The following is a 22,949-nucleotide window of genomic DNA, read 5'->3' as shown; positions in this document are numbered from 1 at the left end:
AACAGCAGTAAACAGAGCAGAGCAGCACAGTAGGTCAATAACAACTACGGTCTATAAAAAAACAAAACCACAAGCAATATAAGACCACAAGCTACAAGCACTGAAAGACCATAGGCTATAAAGCACTAAAATAAGAAATCTCTAAGGCTTCTGCCTTGTCCATAATAAGAAAAGAGTTAAGGCATGATAGAACTGCTGCTAGCTATGTAGGCAGAACCATAGCCATATCAAATGTCCAGATGTAAACTCAGTGACGAATGCCAGAGAGTCCTACAATTCGACAAGTGTGGTGGCCATATCCCAGAGACAGAAATATAATAAAAACATATAATGAGAAGATTCAAATCCCTCACAATGATGCAGCACAGGCTTGTAGGGAATCTGTGCAGCTACATATGTAAGTGACCAATTTGAAAGAAAAAAACAATTCAAATCTGGACACAGACAAGGTGACAAAAACAAAGCAATTTGTTAGGCCAGAATTAATTTAAAAAATCAGCCTGCTCTGGGAGCGTCTCAAACACCATAAAACATGACCCAGAACAAGGCAGGATAGTGATACAGTGAGCAAATTAGCATCAATCTAAACATGGATCATCTAAAAAGGAGCCAAAGGCAGAGAATGCATCCAGAGCCCTCAACTGTACAGGGAAGGAAACAGAGCTGGTAAGCAACAGAGCTCCCATAACAGCTGCATGAGAGCAGAACGGGAAGAAAAAAATGAAGCCCGAATGTCCCCAACGCTTAGAGTTAGAACACTAACAGGCTCATTTTCGAAAGAGAAGTACGCCCATCTTTCGACACAAATCGGAAGATGGGCGTCCTTCTCACAGGGTCGTCCAAATCGGTATAATCGAAAGCCGATTTTGGATGTCCCCAACTGCTTTCCGTCGCAGGGATGACCAAAGTTCAAGGGGGCATATCGGAGGCATAGCGAAGGCGGGACTTGGGAGTGCCTAACACATGAACGTCTTCAACCCATAATGGAAAAAAAAAGGGCGTCCCTGACGAGCACTTGGACGACTTTACCTGGTCCTGTTTTTCTTACGACCAAGGCACAAAAAGGCGGCCGAAATGACCAGATGACTACCGGAGGGAATCGGGGATGACCTCCCCTTACTCCCCCAGTGGTCACTAATCCCCTCCCACCCTCAAAAATCATCTTTAAAAATATTTTTTGCCAGCCTCAGATGTCATACTCAGCTCCATCACAGCAGTATGCAGGTCCCTGGAGCAGTTTGAGTGGGTGCAATGCACTTCAGGCAGGCGGACCCAGGCCCATCCCCCTCCCTACCTGTTATGTTTGTGGAGGAAACAGCAAGCCCTCCAAAACCCACCACAAACCCCTGTACCCACATCTAGGTGCCCCCTTCACCTGTAAGCGCTATGGTAGTGGTGTACAGTTGTGGGTAGTGGGTTTTAGGGGGGGGGGGTTGGGGGGCTGAGCACACAAGGTAAGGGAGCTATGTTCAACCCTCTGTGAGTCTTGATGTATCAGCTTTATTAGAGCAATCACAGGAGGAGGCTGAATTTAGATCTACGCTTTTGGTATCATTTGTGTTTCTTGTTGATAAAGAATCCTTGTTGAGGTTATATTTGAGACAAACTTCAATGATCACCTTTATCGGTGAAAGGATTCAAATTTTTCCGGATGTGTCGAGGGCCACACAAGAAAGACGAAAGAAATTCTTGATAATGAGACAAGAGACTGTTCAATTGGGAGCGAAATTCCAGTTACGTTTTCCTTGTAAATGTGTAATCTTCTTTGACTCAGAGACATACCATTTTTTTGACCCGGTTCAGCTTCGATCAATCTTAAATGCAAGGAATCCTAAACCTCATGAGAGTTTCTATTACGGACTTATATTGTTTGATGTTAAATACCTAGACGCCTTCTTTTTCTTTTTTATTTAATTTGTTGCCTATATAATACCTAACCTCTTATTAGGTTTATATGTACAGTCTCCTCCTATATTGAGGACTATGTAATTATAGAAATTTATTTTCTGGGAGTATTCCCATTATTTGATTTTCCTGTTAATAACTGAAGCTTTTTGACAAAGCCTTGCTTTGGATGTATAAAAAAAATTGCATAAAAAAAAAAAAAAAAAAAAAATGTTCCTGGGAGCATTTTATGAAGTCTACTGCAGTGCCCGCTAGGGTGTCCTGGCATGTCAGGAAGACCAGTGCACTAGAAATGCTGGCTCCTCCCATGACCAAAGGGCTTGCATTTGGTCGTTTCTGAGATGGGCGTCCTTGGTTTCCATTACTGCCGAAAATCAGAAATGACCAAGTCTAGTCTCTAAGGAAGACCTAAATTTCAAGATTTGGGCATCCCCGAACGATTATCGAAACGAAAGATGTACGTCCATCTTGTTTCGATAATACGGATTTCCCCGCCCCTCCATTGGGATGTTTTGCAAGGACGTCCTCAACAAAACTTGGGCATTCCTTTCGATTATGCCCCTCTAAGGCTCCACAAAGTCAATGAGGTCCTCAGAAAACAGGCAAAACAAAACCCTGAGCAGCTACAAGGCTAAGTGCACATACCAAGCTCGTGCTGTCTCTGCAGCTGTTGAAAACCGAACGGTAATAAAGACAGGTGACAGTACTTACATGCTAAGAGGAGCCCAGTGAAGAGACATACTTTCCATGAGAAAAAAATCTTAAGTTTATATACCCACTTGTAGTTTGTCCATAACCTCCTAAAACTCCTCAGAAACTGCTAGTGAAAAACAGCTGCAGCTGCAGAAAAAGAAATTAAAGGTGCTAATATCCCCTAAGAAAAAACCCCCTGCTCAACTGACAAAGTTGGAACTGGGTCAGGAGCTGGCTGAAAAGCACAATAGAGGAGCTGAATACACCATCAAGCATCTGCTTGGAGACAGAGAAAATACTGAACATTCCAGGCTGCACAATACCCTTAAGGGGTGAATTGCATGAACTAGTTTTCTCTGTCTCCACCTGCTGGTAGATGAACTTAACCCATTAGACTGGACTGATCTATTATGATGATAAGGAAAGAAAGATTTTTTTTTACTACTAAGTCCACTTGGTTCTTCATAGTAAGAGAGCTATCAACCTCAACCCCAAGAATTCTAGAGGAGACATCAAAGGAGAATTGATTCCTTACAATAATGGCATCTCAGTGGATTGTTGCTGGAGTCTAATCATAAGAATTTAGTTTTGTCTCTATTCAACTTTAGTTTATAAGAAGAAATGCAACTTTCTATCAAACATAGACAATTTTGAATGCCATTCAGGGTACCTAGCTAGGTAACTAGATAAAGCATTTTTGCTGTCCTAATTTTATCTAGACAATTACTCGGTTTGCAGTCTGAATATTTCCACAAACTGGTTATCTTCTGACTCCTTCCTGGATCATCCCAGCACTGGCCAAATAGTGCCATGGCAGTCTGCCTGTATTTTCAGCAGCACTATTCAGGTAAGTGCTACTGAAAATATGGGTATGAGCCAGTCAGCAGGACTTATCCGGGTAGGAGCCTGTCCTACCCATATACATTCTGAATTCAACTAATTGTAGATTTCATTTTCTCCTTACCTTGCCCACGTTTTGTGAATTCTCCCTGTCTACAGTCACTGTCAGAGGAACAGTGCCCTGCTGCATCTGGGAGCTGAAACAATAAGTAAAGCGAAAATGTCACCATGCACACAGCAACTATGTTTTTGTTTAATTATTATTTATACTTTATTGTAATCCATCCAGAACCCCATATGCATGAAAAGTGAATGCTACATACCTGTAGAAGGTATTCTCCGAGGACAGCAGGCTGATTGTTCTCACTGATGGATGACGTCCACGGCAGCCCCTCCAATCGGAAACTTCACTAGCAAAGGCCTTTGCTAGTCCTCGCGCGCCGATGCGCACCGCGCATGCGCGGCCGTCTTCCCGCCCGAACTGGCTCGTGTTCGTCAGTCCCGTATGTAGCAAGACAAAAACAAGGGAAGACACAACTCCAAAGGGGAGGCGGGCGGGTTTGTGAGAACAATCAGCCTGCTGTCCTCGGAGAATACCTTCTACAGGTATGTAGCATTCGCTTTCTCCGAGGACAAGCAGGCTGCTTGTTCTCACTGATGGGGTATCCCTAGCCCCCAGGCTCACTCAAAACAACAAACATGGTCAATTGGGCTTCGCAATGGCGAGGACATAACTGAGATTGACCTAACAACTTATCCAACTAACTGAGAGTGTAGCCTGGAACAGAATAAAACATGGGCCTAGGGGGGTGGAGTTAGATTCTAAACCCCGAACAGATTCTGAAGCACTGACTGCCCGAACCGACTGTCGCGTCGGGTATCCTGCTGCAGGCAGTAATGAGATGTGAATGTGTGGACAGTTGACCACGACGCAGCTTTGCAAATCTCTTCAATAGTGGCTGACTTCAAGTGGGCCACTGATGCTGCCATGGCTCTAACATTGTGAGCCGTGACATGACCCTCAAGAGCCAGCCCAGCCTGGGCGTAAGTGAAGGAAATGCAATCTGCTAGCCAATTAGAGATGGTGCGTTTCCCCACAGCCACTCCCCTCCTGTTGGGATCAAAAGAAACAAACAATTGGGCGGACTGTCTGTTGGGCTGTGTCCGCTCCAGATAGAAGGCCAATGCTCTTTTGCAGTCCAATGTGTGCAGCTGACGTTCAGCAGGGCAGGAATGAGGACGGGGAAAGAATGTTGGCAAGACAATTGACTGGTTCAGATGGAACTCCGACACTACCTTCGGCAAGAACTTAGGGTGAGTGCGGAGGACTACTCTGTTATGATGAAATTTGGTGTAAGGGGCCTGGGCTACCAGGGCCTGAAGCTCACTGACTCTACGAACTGAAGTAACTGCCACCAAGAAAATGACCTTCCAGGTCAAGTACTTCAGATGGCAGGAGTTCAGTGGCTCAAAAGGAGGTTTCATCAGCTGGGTGAGAACGACATTGAGATCCCATGACACTGTAGGAGGTTTGACGGGGGGCTTTGACAAAAACAAACCTCTCATGAAGCGAACAACTAAAGGCTGTCCTGAGATCGGCTTACCTTCCACACGGTAATGGTATGCACTGATTGCGCTAAGGTGAACTCTTACAGAGTTGGTCTTGAGACCTGACTCAGACAAGTGCAGAAGGTATTCAAGCAGGGTCTGTGTAGGACAGGAGCGAGGATCTAAGGCCTTGCTGTCACACCAGACGGTAAACCTCCTCCATAAAAAGAAGTAACTCCTCTTAGTGAAATCTTTCCTGGAAGCAAGCAAGACACGGGAGACACCCTCCGACAGACCCAAAGAAGCAAAGTCTACGCTCTCAACATTCAGGCCGTGAGAGCCAGAGACTGGAGGTTGGGATGCAGAAGCGCCCCTTCGTCCTGTGTGATGAGGGTCCAATCTCCACGGTTCTTCGGAGGACAACTCCAGAAGGAGAGGGAACCAGATCTGACGCGGCCAAAAGGGAGCAATCAGAATCATGGTGCCCCGGTCTTGTTTGAGTTTCAACAAAGTCTTCCCCACCAGAGGTATGGGAGGATAAGCATACAGTAGACCCCCCCTCCCAATCCAGGAGGAAGGCATCCGATGCCAGTCGACTGTGGGCCTGAAGTCTGGAACAGAACTGAGGGACCTTGTGGTTGGCTCGAGATGCGAAGAGATCTACCAAGGGGGTGCCCCACACTTGGAAGATCTGGCGCATCACTCTGGAGTTGAGCGACCACTCGTGAGGTTGCATAATCCTGCTCAACCTGTCGGCCAGACTCTTGTTTACGCCTGCCAGATATGTGGCTTGGAGCCACATGCCGTAACGGCGAGCCCAGAGCCACATGCTGACGGCTTCCTGACACAGGGGGCGAGATCTGGTGCCCCCCTGCTTGTTGATGTAATACATGGCAACCTGGTTGTCTGTCTGAATTTGGATAATTTGATGGGACAGCCGAGCTCTGAAAGCCTTCAGAGCATTCCAGATCGCTCGTAACTCCAGGAGATTGATCTGCAGATCGCGTTCCTGGAGGGACAAGCTTCCTTGGGTGTGAAGTCCATCGACACGAGCTCCCCACCTCAGGAGAGACGCATCCGTAGTCAGCACCTTTTGTGGCTGAGGAATTTGGAAGGGGCGTCCCAGAGTCAAATTGGTCCAAATCGTCCACCAATACAGGGATTTGAGAAAACTCGTGGACAGGTGGATCACGTCCTCTAGATCCCCAGCAGCCTGAAACCACTGGGAAGCTAGGGTCCATTGAGCAGATCTCATGTGAAGGCATGCCATGGGAGTCACATGAACTGTGGAGACCATGTGGCCAAGCAATCACAACATCTGCCGAGCTGTGATCTGCTGGGACGTTCGCACCCGGGAGACGAGGGACAGCAGATTGTTGGCCCTCGTCTCCGGGAGATAGGCCCGAGCCGTCCGAGAATCCAGCAGAGCTCCTATGAATTCGAGTCTCTGTACTGGGAGAAGGTGGGACTTTGGGTAATTTATCACAAACCCTAGTAGCTCCAGGAGTCGAATAGTCATCTGCATGGACTGTAGAGCTCCTGCCTCGGAAGTGTTCTTTACCAGCCAATCGTCGAGATAAGGGAACGCGTGCACTCCGAGCCTGCGAAGCGCTGCTGCTACCACAGCTAGGCACTTCGTGAACACTCTGGGCGCAGAGGCGAGCCCAAAGGGTAGCACACAGTACTGGAAGTGACGTGATCCCAGACGAAATCAAAGATACTGCCTGTGGGCTGGCAGAATCGGGATGTGTGTATAAGCATCCTTTAAGTCCAGAGAGCATAGTCAATCGTTTTGCTGAATCATGGGAAGAAGGGTGCCCAGGTAAAGCATCCTGAACTTTTCCTTGACCAGATATTTGTTCAGGGCCCTTAGGTCTAGGATGGGACGCATCCCCCCTGTTTTCTTTTCCACAAGGAAGTACCTGGAATAGAATCCCATCCCTTCTTGCCCGGATGGCACGGGCTCGACCGCATTGGCGCTGAGAAGGGCGGAGAGTTCCTCTGCAAGTACCTGCTTGTGCTGGAAGCTGAAGGATTGAGCTCCCGGTGGGCAATTTGGAGGTTTCGAGGCCAAATTGAGGGTGTATCCTTGCCGGACTATTTGGAGGACCCACTGGTCGGAGGTTATGAGAGGCCACCTTTGGTGAAAAACTTTCAACCTCCCCCCGACCGGCAGATCGCCCGGCACAGACACTTTGACATCGGCTATGCTCTTCTGGAGCCAGTCAAAAGCTCGCCCCCTGCTTTTGCTGGGGAGCTGTGGGGCCTTGCTGAGGCGCACGCTGCTGATGAGAGCGAGCGCGCTGGGGCTTAGCCTGGGCCGCAGGCTGTCGAGAGGGAGGATTGTACCTACGCTTACCAGAAGAGTAGGGAACAGTCCTCCTTCCCCCATAAAAACGTCTACCTGAAGAGGTAGATGCTGAAGGCTGCCGGCGGGAGAATTTGTCGAAAACGTTATCCTTCTGGTGGAGCTGCTCTACCACCTGTTCGACTTTTTCTCCAAAAATATTGTCCGCTCGGCAAGGAGAGTCCACAATCCGCTGCTGGATTCTATTCTCCAGGTCGGAGGCATGCAGCCATGAGAGTCTGCGCATCACCACACCTTGAGCAGCGGCCCTGGACGCAACATCAAAGGTATCATATACCCCTCTGGCCAGGAATTTTCTGCATGCCTTCAGCTGCCTGACCACCTCCTGAAACGGCTTGGCTTGCTCAGAAGGGAGCTTGTCCACCAAGCCCGCCAACTGCCGCACATTGTTCCGCATGTGAATGCTCGTGTAGAGCTGGTAGGACTGAATCTTGGCCACGAGCATTGAAGAATGGTAGGCCTTCCTCCCAAAGGAGTCTAAGGTTCTACAGTCCTTGCCTGGGGGCGCCGAAGCATGCTCCCTAGAACTCTTAGCCTTCTTTAGGGCCAGATCCACCACACCAGAGTCGTGAGGCAACTGAGTGCGCATCAGCTCTGGGTCCCCATGGATCCAATACTGGGATTCGATCTTCTTGGGAATGTGGGGATTAGTTAGAGGCTTGGTCCAGTTCGCCAGCAATGTCTTTTTTAGGACATGATGCATGGGTACTGTGGACGCTTCCTTAGGTGGAGAAGGATAGTCCAAGAGCTCAAACATTTCAGCCCTGGGCTCATCCTCCACAACCACAGGGAAGGGGATGGCCGTAGACATCTCCCGGACAAAGGCCGCGAAAGACAGACTCTCGGGAGGAGAAAGCTGCCTTTCAGGAGAGGGAGTGGGGTCAGAAGGAAGGCCATCAGACTCCTCGTCAGAGAAATATCTGATGTCCTCCTCCTCCTCCCTCGAGGCCTCACCATCGTTATCAGACACAAGTTCATGAACCTGTGTCTGAAGCCGTGCCCGACTCGACTCCATGGAAACACGGCCACGGTGGGAGCGTCGAGAGGTAGACTCCCTCGGCAGCACCGGCGAAGCTCCCTCCACTGACGTCGTCAGGGAGTCTTCCTGGGAGGTGGCGGCAGCCGTACCGCAAGCGGTACCGATGTCGGAGACCTCACCCCGGGCAAAGGGCCAGCCGGCGCCTCACTCGACGGTACCGGAGGCGCAGGCACCCCCGGTACCAGAGGGGGAGGGCGCAACAGGTCTCCCAGGATCTCTGGGAGAACGGCCCGGAGACTCTCGTGCAGAGCGGCTGTGGAGAAAGACATGGAAGCCGATGCAGGCGTCGAGGTCAGAGTCTGTTCCGGGCGTGGAGGCGGTTCCGGGCTGTCCAAGGTGGAGCGCATCGACACCTCCTGAACAGAGGGTGAGCGATCCTCCCGGTGCCGATGCCTACTGGGTGCCGACTCCCTCGGTGACCCAGAGCTCTCGGTACCGATGCGGGAAGGAGACCGGTGTCGATGCTTCTTTGATTTCTTCAAACGAAGCATGTCACCGGAGCTTCCCGGTACCGACGAGGAGGACGTAGAATCCAGCCGTCGCTTCCTCGGGGCCGAGGCCAAAGAAGGTCGGTCTCGGGGGGGCTGTACCGCAGGAGCCCTCAGGGCAGGAGGAGACCCACCCGAAGGCTCACCACCACCAGCAGGGGAATGGACAGCCCTCACCTGCACTCCAGTCGATTCACCACCGTCCGACGACATCAGCAACAGCGGAGGTCCCGGTACCACCGACGCCGACGCAGCCTTCCGATGTCTCGGTACCGACGATGCAGAGGGTCGAAACCTCGATGCCGTCGATGCAGTTGATGCTGAGGTCAAAGACTTCGATGCTGTCGACGTCGATGCACTCGATGCCTCCGGTGCTGTTGTCGACGAAGTGCCCGAGAACAACACGTTCCACTGGGCCAATCTCGCTACCTGAGTCCTCTTCTGTAAAAGAGCACAAAGACTATAGGCCTGCGGGCGGTGCCCAGCCCCAAGACACTGAAGACACGAAGCGTGCCTATCAGTGAGCGAGATTACCTGGGCGCACTGGGTGCACTTCTTGAAGCCGCTGGGAGAGTTCGATGACATGGGCGGAAAAATCACGCTGGCGAAATCAAAATTCGTAATGGCGACGAAGGGCACCAAAAAACAGGGAGAGAGAAAAAACCCATACCGAGGCCACGAAAAAGGCCTACCCCGAAAGCGAAAGGAAACTTACGCCAGGGAAACAAACTGGACACACGGGAAGGGACAAAGACCGAAAGGTCTCTCTTTTTTTTTTTTTATGAAAATCGCGAAGACGTGCGAGGGTCAGCTTTGAGGGGCACGAAACGGCGCAAAACACGACCGTCCCGAGCGCGGACAAAAGAAGACTGACGAACACGAGCCGGTTCGGGCGGGAAGACGGCCGCGCATGCGCGGTGCGCATCGGCGCTCGAGGACTAGCAAAGGCCTTTGCTAGTGAAGTTTCCCATCAGTGAGAACAAGCAGCCTGCTTGTCCTCGGAGAATATAAATAAAAACTCTGGGAACCTCTCAGAAACGACCAAATCCAAGCTATTTGGTCATGGGAGGAGCCATAATTCGTAGTGCACTGGTCCCCTCATATGCCAGGACACCAACCGGGCACCCTAGGGGGCACTACAGTGGACTTCACAAATTGCTCCCAGCTGCATAGCTCCCTTACCTTGTGTGCTGAGCCCTCCAACCCCCCCCCCCCAAAACCTAATCCGCACAACTATACACCACTACCATAGACCTAAGGGGTGAAGGGGGACACCTATACGTGGGTACAGTGGGTTTTGGGGGTTTTTGGAGGGCTCAACATTTACCACTACAAGTGTAACAGTTAGGGAGGGGGATGGGCCTGGGTCTGCCTGCCTGAAGTGCACTGCACCCACTAAAAACTGCTCCAGGAACCTGCATACTGCTGTGATGGAGCTGGGTATGACATTTGAGGCTGGAAAAAATGTTTAAAATTTTTTATTTTGGGGTGAGAGGGGGTTGGTGACCACTGGGGGAGTAAGGGGAGGTCATCCCTGATTCCCTCCGGTGGTCATCTGGTCAGTTCGGGCACCTTTTCGAGGCTTGGTCGTGAAAAAAAATGGACCAAGTAAAGTTGGCCAAATGCTCGTCAGGGACCCCCTTCTTTTTTCCATTATTGGCCGAGGACGCCCATCTCTAAATCACGCTCCAGTCCTGCCTTCGGTATGGTGCCGACATGCCCCCGTGAATTTTGGTCATCCCTGTGACAGAAAGCAGTTGAGGACACCCAAAATCGGCTTTCGATTATGCCGATTTGGCCGACCCTGAGAGAAGGATGCCCATCTCTCGATTTGTGTCAGAAGATGGACGTCCTTCTCTTTCGAAAATTCACCTGATAGGCACCTTATTATAAAATTACCCTCTGTGGACCAGATTATGTAACAGGACGCCTGTATGAGAATGAAAAAGATGTTTATGTGCATTTATAAAACAGGCTGCCAGATTCAGTCCCTGTAGTGCACAAATACCGATGTACACATTTACACCTGCTCTGAAGCTGGTGTAAATGTGTGTATGTACTCTACAGAGGCAATTCTGTAACATAGGTGCTAATATTTATGCATATATCACATTCATAAATGTTGAGTATACTAGCACATGCATGTGTTCATACTAATATTCTATCTAAACATCATTCTGTAAATAAACATTTATCTTGGATAGCACATATTTGCAAAGGGGGCATATATAGGGGCAGAGCCAAGGTGGGACACCCACTTATGCACATAACTTACAGAATGCAGACGCATCTCTGGCACAAGCATTTACAGCAGCTCGATTAACAATGATGAGTAGATTTATGCTGAGAGCATACGGATGTACAGCAACACTCCTTACATGGGTCAGCACTCAATAAAAAGATCTAGGTGTCGTTGTAGATAATTACACTGAAATCTTCTGTTCAGTGTGCAGCAGCGGCCAAAAAAGCAAACAGGATGATAGGAATTATTAGGAAAGGGATGGTGAATAAGACCAAAAATACTATAATGCCTCTGTATCATTCCATGGTGCCACCGCACCTTGAGTATTGCGTTCAGTTCTGGTCGCCGTATCTCAAAAAAGATATAGAGGAATTAGAAAAGGTTCAAAGAAGAGCGACCAAAATGATAAAGGGGATAGAACTCCTCTCACATGAGGAAAGGCTAAAGAGGTTAGGGTTCTTCAGCTTGGAAAGAAGACGGATGAGGGGAGATATGACTGAGGTCTACAAAATCCTGAGTTGTGTAGAACAAGTACAAGTAAATTGATGTTTTACTAGGTCCAAAAGTACAAAGAGTGGGGGATACTCAAAGAAGTTACATGGAAATACCTTTAAAACAAATAGGAGGAAATATTTTTTCACTCTACGAATAGTTAAGCTCTGGAACTCTTTGCTGGAGGATGTGGTAACAGCGGTTAGGGTATCTGGGTTTAAAAAAGGTTTGGATAAATTCCTGGAGGAAAAGTCCATAGTCTGCTACAGAGACAGACAGGGGGAAACAGATGCTTGCCCTGGGATTTGTAGCATGGAATGTTGCCACGACTTGGGTTTCTGCCAGATAATTGTGACCTGGCTTGGCCACTGTTGGAAACAGAATACTGGGCTAGATGGACCATTGGTCCCAGTAAGGCTACTCTTATGTTCTTTCTTATGTTCTAAGGGTCAGGCAGAGGCAAAGTGAGGCCCAAAGAGGAAAGACATGAATCCCCGCTGTGTGCTGCTGAAGCCTCCCTTCAACAATCATTATCTGGCTGAGGTAAGCCATTGCTACTTTTGAAATTGACTTAAGCCTGTTTGCGGTCTGGCAGGAGCCAGACCTTGAATCCAGGGAGGAACCTGGAACCTTGTAGGCTGTGTTTGGGGCGTGGCAACCCCAACAGCTGTGGACTGTGTATGGCCTGCTGCCAGAGGCCTGCCTAAGATTTTGCTTCCTGAACTGCAAAGGCTTGCTCATGTGATAAGCTTGGCCCTGTGGAAGAACAGGCCCAGGAATTCTTGAAAATAAAATACTTATTTTATGTTAAACCCTGGGCTTACATGTTTAGCAGAAGCTGGTACATGTAAAGTCACTTTGAATACTGGACTGCTTCAGAGCGGATTCAAATACTACTGACTGGTAAGACAAATGATCTATACCAATGGGGGGGGGGGGGGGGTTCCCTGACACTCGATGCTGAGGTGGATATCTCCTCAATGTTGATGCATCTCCAGTGTCTGATACTGCTCCCAGAGCCATTGAGACCAATGCCTCCATGCCAAAGTTGATGGGTCAGACTTTCTGGGGCCAAAAATTAATTTCTGTTGCTTCTAACAACCTTTAATCCCTCTTTTTTATATCTGTGAACACAGTTTACAAAGAGAGGGATTATGATTGGGCCCCAAGCACTGCAGGTACCAATTATGGGTGTCTGTAAAGGATATGATCCTGGTGCACCTCTTAAAATCACAGGAAGTCTTAATGGACATGTCCGGAAAAATAGACAAGGCAAAATCAAACAACTCAATGTTGAAAAAGAGACCCTAATTGGGCCATGGAAAATAAAGACAATTTTTTAAAAATGCCCAAAACCTGACTAAGAAAAAATAAGGGAGAGGGTGCTCGCCCTGTGTGACACTTACAAAGAAAATTAAATACAAACAACAGCAAAATCAATTCAGAAAAGTTTGATGTGAGCTGAGGTAGACACTAGATGTAGCACCCTCACTGCTCCATGGAATACTGAAAACGGACATGGTCATGTGCAGCAACGGGCAAGAAGACATGCACATGCATGGTGAGGTGCACCCAAAAGCTTCTGGAAAAGAATGCTGGGAAGAGTCTCCATACTACAGCTTCATTGGTGGCATCACCCATTAGTGAGAATTTCTTGGAGAAAAAGATTTACAGAAAGAGGTAACAGCCAACAAACAAACAAAAATTAGTGAAAAGAAACAACCTCTCTGTAGACTGAAGAGCAAACATGAACTATGAGCTTTGTAGATAAAGAATAACTGAGGTGGCCCTGTGTAATGATATCAGTGTGGGAAGACCTGCACTTTCACAAAGAACTTTATTTACATTTTCCAACCCAGATTCTATGCAATGACATCATCCATCAGACATTGATTTACTGCAGCAATCATTTGAAGTTGCTGTGCAGACCAGCATGGCTCAGTTTGAAAATGTGAAACGAATCCTTGGTGAGCTTTGCAGCATGCTACTGAAATACAAAATGCACTTCCCTTCGCTCGTTCGTTCCCTCAGTGCCCCGCCTTCTTCTGATGTCATTTCCTTGGGGGCCGGACACTGAGAGGGAACAACGAACGAGCGAAGGGAAGGCTGGTGGGACATCAGACAGCGTTTTCACTGATGCTGCCTGCCAAGCTGCCTGCAAGGGAGGTAAATTAAATTTAAATACCGCCGGAGCGCCGGGAATCGGGAGCGAAGGAGGCTGACTGAGGCGCGCCGTGTGGGGCCCCCTTAAGCGCGAGGCCCTATGCGGCTGCCTCGGTCTAAGACTGGCCCTGCAAACAAAGCAAGCAAATCTATGAGCTGCTGTATTCATGCTGTCGTTCTTTTGTTGGCAGAATTTTTATTGGACCTCACATACATTTTCAAAGAGGTGGGAAAATGTGGGATACAAATGTAACAAATAAATAAATATGGATGTACACAGAGGAAGTATTGGTTTCATCATTTTAAATCATTTTGTCATTTAGAGGGGTTGGCTATAGGGACTCCCTGAATTCGTGCAGAGATGTTTTCACCTAGTAAAGGGCCACCAAAACAAACCCATTAATTAGGTTGAAACTGGGAGAATTCAACATCTTTTTTTCCTGTGCCTACATCAAAAGAAAAAGATGGCATGTGAGAACTTGCTCCTTTTGCTTTGTGGAATGCAGTGGTATATTATAAAAGAGACTTGCCTATTTTTATTACTACTAATTCACAGAAAAGGGTTGAATAATGAGGGAAGGGTTTCCTTCTTGCAGAACTGTCCAGAGTCAGTCTAAATGTGCCAACATTGTCCATTCAGTACACTATTAGCCACCAAGTTCATAAAACGTTAATTATGTTCAGTGGAAAATAAATCTGTTTCCTCAGGCTGCTTGCAATGTGAATATTCAATCACTGTTTCATTATTGCTACCAAGTATTACATATTAAGGGCATTTGTTTTAATTCATTTATCCAGTCCTTACATGCATATGGTTTTGCTTTTTAAACCCAAAGGTTTCCTATGATAGCATTATGCTTATTTGAATTAGTTTTTCTGTACAAGTTTTGCTTGATTTGTCTTTATTTGAAACAAAAAAGTTTTAAAACACATCTTGTCAACAAGGGGCGGGGTTAGGCAGGGGCAGGGAGCCCCACCGAACTGGTCTGCACAGGGCCCCACAATTGCTAAGACCGGCCCTTCCTCTGTTCCACCCAAACTACATCATTGGAAACATCTTCTACTACTGCTACTTATCATTTCTACAGACCTATACACATATTATGTAAAAGCAGATGCACACTTTCTGTGATGTACTTTTTGCATGTGTATGCAATCGTGCAATTTCATTAAAATCTTTATCCATACAAAACAAGATTTACACATGGATAAAGCTTTTAAAAAAAGTATCCCTTACTGCAAATGAATTAGCTTAAGAGTGTTTTAACAAAAACTCCTCTGTTAAGTCACATTTTTCCAATGATGTCTGTGTTATTATGCTAACCTAATACTAGTAAATTAATGCAAAACTCATTTGTGTGTCATTAACTTGAGCCATTAATGCAAGCTAATAAGCACGTGTTAATGGCCAGAATGAACATACCTTATCACACTGGCCTCAAAATGCAAGAAATATCACTAAAAGGGCAAGATCCATTAAAGGGATTTCCAATTTTATACCTATGAGAAAATAGCTTAGAACATCTGCCTGTAGTGAGAAATGAAATGAAAGGCTGTTGTATTTACCTCGGCACAATTGTTTAATTTCTGATCTGGAGTCGCAATAAAATTAGTCATCACCACGAATGAATTATCTCCCTGTAGAAAGAAAAGGAGGACTCTGTCTTTTTTTTTCTTTCAAAATACAGAATGGTCAGTGCTGAATTTAAATTTTAAGCAGCCACAAGCATGGTGAAGGAGATGATTCTCCTATCCCCCTCCTCTGTCACTGCCGAGATCATAACAGTGACAGAGAATTCAAAATAAAAATCTAGCATGGTGCCTGCCTGCCTTAGCATGCTAATTTCTGACAGGCTCCATAGCTCCCCACTCTCTCCTCTTGCACAAGCTTTCTATTACCATGGAAACCTATATGAGAGACAAGGCATCACAGCCCCTGCTAGAATGCTAAGGCAGGCTGGCCCTATGCTGGATTTTTACTTTTAACTTTCTGCTACTGCAGTTTCGCAGCCATGGGAAAAGGAAGGGCAAGCACCAGTTGTCTATGCTGCCTATGCCTAAATCCAGGCCAGAGTACACCATGCATTAAAACTTGTTCACTCTCTCAAATTCAGTCTAAAACCTTCAGTTACCATATTACACATTCTAGCAAAATTTAAAAGCAGTGCATCTTATAAGAGTAATATGACCAATCAGTACTCACATTTATGAAAACAGGAAAGAACTTTTTCTAATGAAAAGAGCAAGGAAATTAAGCACTGGGGTAACCTGTACAAAGCAACAGTTATACCTGAAATAACACTGGTATGATTCCATCAAATCTATAGAAAACACTGAGGTACCCCTCACAGAGGCAGTTATTGCCATAAAAGGTAGTGGTTTTGAAATGGTTCAATGGCTTTCTGACTTCTAGAGACTGCACTGTAAAGATGAATAATTCTTTCTTTATGTCTTGGTCTAATGGTTGGGGCGCCCCTTAGAGATCTTCACTATCACCCATTTTGTTTAATGTGATACTATTTTCTTTAGGGAGAGAATTAGAAAAACATAGTATTAAACCTTTTATTTATGCTACTTTGTTAATAACTATTCCCAGACCTGACTTTAAGAACTGTATCTGAATATTGTGTAAACATAGTTGAAAAATGGGTAACTATACAACGGCTAAAGTTGACTCTTGAGAAAACTAAATTTTTAACTTCTTGCCCACTGTATCAGCCTCTTTGTATCAAAGCTTGTGTTCTGTACCCATATTCATGGAGGTAGGGTGCTTGTTGTTTATATGTGTCCTGTGTCTTTAAACTGGATAGGACTACAGATTTGTGTCATTTGTAGTTCTCTGTGATAGGCTCTTCTTGAGCACATGTCCCTGTTCAATGAGGCTTATGAGATTCACCCTATGGGCTAGCTTGATTCCCTGAGCTTTCTGTGTGGTTAGCCTATTCTCTCTCCATTGAGTAAAAGGAATTTGTCTGCAGCATGCTTTTTTGAACTGTATCAGGCTCTGTATCTTGCTGCTTAAGCCTTTCCAAAAGCTTTTTAACATCATCAAATTTTCACCAGTTTAAAAGTATTTACAGCATCCGCTCTTCAGCCAGTGCCGAGAGCTCCCAGCTTATTTCTGCAGTGAGACAGAAACAGCGAGCTGGTAGAGACAGACTCCCAATTTTAGTTCAAGAGTTCTGAGTCTTCACAATTATGAAAACAGGGAAGAACTTTTTCTAGTGAAAAGAGGAAGGAAATAAAGCACTGGGGTAACCTGTACAAAGCAACAGTTATACCTGAAATAGCACTGGTATGATTTCATCTAGCTTAGTGTTTGAGACAGCACTTTTGCAAAGACTGTACAGCTTAGTTATTAATTCAACTAATTTTCCTTTGGTTTCTGAGATGAAGGTTTCTAGGCATAATTTTGGATAGCACTTTATCATTTGATAGGCATATTGCTGAACTTGTAAAAAGAGTTTTTTTATGCTTAAGATTGTTGTGAATAAATTTCTGACTCAATCTTTAATTTTAAGTCAGTTAGACTACTGTAATCCACTTTATGTAGATTGTAATAAATCTTTCTTGACGAAATTGCAAACATTACAAAAATATGGCAACTAGGCTGATGTATTCAGCAGGAAAATTTGATAGAGCAACTTCTCTTTTGATTAGAGCCAATTGGCTACCCATTCAAGCTAGAATAATGTTTAAACTCAGTATATTTATTATTTATTTACATTTGTATCCCGCGCTTTCCCACTCAATGCAGGTTCAATGTGGCTTACATATTAATAGTGAATACAGGAAAGTATAAGTATAGCAGAATAACAAAAGGGATAAGTAGGTAGAGATAGACAATGGAGAAGGGAGAAAGTCTGGGTCATTTGGATAGGCTTGCTTGAATAGATGGGTTTTCAGTGCTTTCCGGAAGGGTAGATAGTTGTAGATTGATCGGATAGGTCTGGGGAGGGCATTCCAGAGTTGGCTGCCTAAGAAGGAGAAGTTAGATCCATAATAGGTTTTGTACTCGAGTCCCTTGCAATTGGGTAATGCAGGTTGAGGTAATTTTGTGACGCCTTCAGACATGTTCCTGGTTGGGAGATCAATCAGATTGAGCACATAGTCCGGAGATTCACCGTAGATAATCTTGTGGATTAATGTGTGAACCTTGAAATAGATTTGTTCTTTGATAGGAGCCAATGAAGTTTTTTCACGAAGAGGTGTTGCGCACTCAAAACGTGATTTGCCAAAAATGAGTCTTGCAGCTGTATTTTGGGCACTCTGAAGTTTTTTCAGGATATGGGCCTTGCAGCCTAGGAAAATGCTATTACAGCAGTCAACATGGATTGCACCAAGTTCCGGAAAGTATTCAGGGGGAGATAAGGTTTGCAAGTTTGAGTACCCACATCATATTGAACATTTTCTTTATAGTGGATTTTGCGTGATTTTCGAGCGAGAGGTGGTTAATGTCATTCCAAGGATTTTCAGACTATTGGAAATGGGGATTGTGATGTTGGAGGTATTAAGATTAGTTGGGAGGAGCGCAGAGTGTAGAGATGAGAGGATTAGGCATTGTATTTTCTCTTTGTTCAATTTCATCATAAAGGCGTTGGCCCAAGAGGTTAAGATGTTCATGCCTGTGGCTATTTTGTCGGAGATTTCTGTTAGATCAGATCTGAAGGGAATGAATATGGTAACGTCATTGGCGTAAATGAAAGGGTTGAGACCATGCTAGTATACTGGCACTTAAAATATTATATGATTTCGCACTACAGTATATGCTCTCCTTGGTAATTCACCCTTCTGTCGAGGTACTGGCAAAGTTAAGAGACCCCGTGACATTAAATTTCCAGTCATGAAAGGTGTTAAATACAAAAAAGTTTTTAAACTATCTTTTACTGATATGATAGCGAGTATTTAGAATGGCCCACCAAAGGATCTCAGACGTTCAACTGTCTATTTGAGTTTTAGGAAACAACTAAAAACGTGGTTTTAAACGACATCTTAGGCAAAGTACTTGAGTTTATTTTCTCTACTAGGTTTATGTTGTATTGTAATGAAAGGTTGGGTGGGAGACATAAGAGGTGGAGGGAGTATCAGGTTTCACATCGGAATCTGTGTGTACATATACAAAGTGTTTTTTGTCTGCTGTCATTTACTATTTTACTGAATTTCATTTCTGCAAAGCATTTTTTTTAGCCACAACACACAAATACACTATCAATTAAGGTTGAAGCTCAAAATTACCTTAAGCAGGAACTTAGGTGCATGGAAAAAAATTGTATATGATGGATGTCACTAAGGTCTGCAGCTCGCTGACTCTGGTTGCCTAAGTGACTACCATCAAAAATATAGCCTTCTAGATCTGATACTTAAGTTCATAGAAACATAGAAACACAGAAAATGGCAGTCATCAACTATTCCTTCCTCTCCCTTAGAGATACTATGTGATTGCCCATACTGTCTTGAATTCAGATACAGTCTTTGTCTCCACCGCCTCCACTGGGAGATCATTTCTTGCATCCACCTCCCTTTACGTAAAGAAGTATTCCCTTACAGTACTCCTGAGCCTATCCCCTTTTCACCTTCACACTAATGATGGCTGAATATTGATCCCTATATCTCTACATCAGATTTTCATACTGTCACAGCTGTTGATTCTTTGCTGATTAGATTAGATTCTTTGCTGATTAGATTATGGCAATACCCCTTAGGTAGGCTTTTTTTCTTCTCTTAGATTATCACAAATGGTGCAAAACTCTGCAGCAAGATTAATGGCTCAGTGTTGTCCAAAAGAACATATGTTACTTGTATTAGCAAGATGGCACTGATATCCTATTGCCCAGCAGATTGTTTTAGGATCTGTAATTTGATTGATTACATTTTGCAGGGGGAGGATTCCACTTATCTAGCTTGCATTTTGGGTCCTCAATGGAATGCTTGGAGTCTTAGATCAGCTGGGACTACTTTACCTATGATACCCCCTGTTCAACTGGGTAAGGCTAGTTTCTACTCCCAGAACAGCTTTCTCTGTGGGAAGCCTTGTGTGAGGAATTCTGTCCCCATTTTATTGAGGAAGAAAACCAAATTATTTGAGGTTTGGTAAACAATTGAAACAAGTTCTCAAGTGTTTAGTGCTTGTACATGATAGATAACCAAAAATCAATAATCCAAAAATATGGTGCATCAAATGTCAACACATCTATCAATAACCAGTATGTCACCATGCACTAATATCCCACAACTGAATTAAACTTTATAAATTAGGAACACCTTCGGCAATTTTGTCACCAACAGTACAGCCACTTTAAAAGAGTTGCTACTAAACAGGTGAAACTCTCTGTAATCTTTTATTGGGTATTCCTTCTGTGTACACCACCAAATGTGCATCAATCAAAAATACCAAAACTTAAATGACTGTGCAATAACTAACGTACTCAAAAACATGCATTCATAACGGTATTTTCATTCAAGTTCAGTCGCAAACTTCAAAGAACAACATAATTCATAAGCTTCATAATTGTACTTATTTGGAGCCAGCTCAAATTTCAGCAATCAAGTTTACTCAATTATTCAAACTATAAAGAGCCCCCCTAAAACACCCACACTGTGAGTTTCATTAGGGAAACTACTTCAGGGACTCAGGAGAGCTCCAAATAATGCCTCATTGGGGCTCTTTATAGTTTGAATAATTGAATAAACTTGATCACTGAAATTTCAGCTGACTCCAGATCCGACTCCTCCCCAGCACTGTCTAAAATTCTATCTAGGTGACATATGAGGTTGTCACCTTTGCACCAAGACCACTAGCTACTCAGGCTACTTACATGCTTAATGACTGAAATGACAAATAAAATGGCTGCCCTAACCCTTCCCGTTCTGGACAGAAAACCCTGGAGGTTCATCTTTGGTGTTTGAGAATACTGCATCCCCTAGCTACAAGATCACTTCCTACCACTCCAAGATTAATGTTCACCTTCTAGGTGGCTTTTCTCCTCCAAGGCAACACAGAGGCCATCAGACTGGAGGTGGGACATTATGTTCCTGACAGTCTCCTCTATATACTTCGCTGTCTGCCTCAGCTTCTCCAAGTCTGCAACTCTATCTTCTAGAGATTGGACTTGTTCTGTGAGAGCCAGGAGCTCATTGTACTGACTGCACACATACAACCTCTAATCAACTGAAGGATAATCATACATAAGGCACACACTGCAAATAAAATGGATACTTCCCATCTCACTGCTGGACTGCTGTCTGCATTTTAGTATTAACTAGTTGTTTAGTTATTTGAATTTGCTAGGACTATTAGGTATATTTTATGCTATTATTTTTTGGTAGTATTTTGCATTTGCTTTTCAATGAACTAAAAATAATCTGATGTTAAGTGTTCATCATGTGCTAAATACCCTGTGGTGGCAAGTTTCCCAGTCCATCTTAATACTTTGTTAAAACCCTGGCTAAGCTAACTGCTTTAAGAATATCCTCTGGCAATCAATTCCAGAGTTTTAATCTACCGTTGAATAAAGACATATTTTCTCCAATTTGTTTTCACTTTACTACTTAATTGCTTCATGCATGCCCCCCTACTCTTTGTATTTTTAGACAGCAAAAACAAGCAACTTTACCTGTTTCACTCCACTTAGTTCTCCATACACATTATTAGCAACATAATGCTGAAAAGGGTTCCCTGCAGCAATTAATTTGCATTGGTACACATATGTACAGAGTATATTAAAATGAATCGTAATGAGGCCATTAGGTATTTCTCCACAATGCACACAAGTAAACAGTGGATTTTTACATGCACACAAAATGAGAATTCACCGCCCAGGTCCATAGCAGTGTAGGAACTAATAGAGAGGATTTAATGCCAGTTTTTGGGATTTACTGTTAGTTTTTTTCTTTTTATTTCTGTGACCATATATACCTGCAGCTTTAAAAGACAGAATGAAATAACAGCTGTGTGTGGAGAACAGTGGCTTCACTGCTGCTTGTCAAAAGAAAACAAAAGTACCAGCACATATCTGCATGTGGTGTTCTGCACATAAATATTAGCTTTGCTAAATTTTCATGTGCAAGAAATTTTGGTGAGGCTAATATTTATGTGCAGAACAACGTTCCAGTTCATACACAGATGTGTACTGACATTTAGATTTCTTCAGACATGCGCATAGTGAAGCCCACCATTAACAAAGAAACTTTATGCGCATATGTCCAGTAGGATTTCCCTGATTAGCAATGCTTTGTATTTGAATCTCACTAGTTCACTGTATCGCCTCCAAATATTTTCTCGCTAATCTCGCAGTAGAAGCCACAAGCTCAGCCACTGGTGCACTGCTCTATTGCATGGCTTTTTGTATCAACCTCTCAGAGATCAAACTAAGAACTTTACATGTGGCAATGTGCAGCATTACCACTGAAATTCTAGGTTAGCTTGAATTTCTAATTCTAATTTAAAAGAAGTTGTCATAATAATTTGTTTACAATTAAATTAACAGGAAACAGAAACTTTCCTCCTCTTACCTGTGCTGGGAAAACATAGCCAGCTGCATCCCAGATCTGTGGACCCATGCCACTGACGTTAGTAAAGGCGATACCTTTCAATTTCACAGAGACAGAGCTTACAATACCATCCACTGTTTGATAGCCTCTCTCATAGATAAAAACCCACCTAAAAATACAAAACAACATTAAATAAGCTCAGAAAGGATTCTGATTTTGAGCATTCATTAGGAATACAGCTGGGCTTAGTGAACCCTAGCATATCCATGAACAGCTTGACCAAGTACATAAAAAAACTAGTTAGATACTGTAAATGCTGTGTGCTTCCATACAAGATACGCTCATTACAATCATATTCCGTACGTTTTTCTGGAAGGAGTTGAAATGAGATTCTTTTGATGATGGATGGGAGGTCTTTTTCTCCCAATGCAGAGAGCATAATCCTGTTGTATTATTCATAGTACCCAACGGTCAGAGGTTATTAATGGCCACCTGTGTTGGAACAAGATGAGTCTACCTACGACTGGTAAGTCGGGTGGGATGGAAGGTGAACGGTGGCTATGCTGTCTATGTAGGAGTCAAACCTTTGCTGTTGTTCAGGCTAGATCTTTGTGAATGCTGTTGCCTTGTGTGGGAGTGTTGGGTTGTATTCTTGTGTGGAGGAGGTATAGTAGGAGTATA

General features: G+C 44.6%; 1 long non-coding RNA gene across 1 annotated transcript; it reads right to left on the bottom strand.

Moving 5' to 3' along the window:
* Positions 1–3,560: 3,560 nt before the first annotated feature.
* On the bottom strand, positions 3,561–22,431 carry LOC115459706. The gene is made up of 3 exons (XR_003940325.1): positions 22,290–22,431; positions 15,345–15,416; positions 3,561–3,635 (listed from the first exon to the last, which is right to left on the bottom strand). It is a non-coding gene; the product is annotated as an uncharacterized LOC115459706 (long non-coding RNA).
* Positions 22,432–22,949: the final 518 nt, after the last annotated feature.

Source organism: Microcaecilia unicolor, unplaced genomic scaffold, assembly GCF_901765095.1.
Source record: "Microcaecilia unicolor unplaced genomic scaffold, aMicUni1.1, whole genome shotgun sequence".
Taxonomy (NCBI): domain Eukaryota; kingdom Metazoa; phylum Chordata; class Amphibia; order Gymnophiona; family Siphonopidae; genus Microcaecilia; species Microcaecilia unicolor.
The sequence above is the reverse complement of the archived record's forward strand: the minus strand, read 5'-3'. Positions and strand labels throughout refer to the sequence as shown.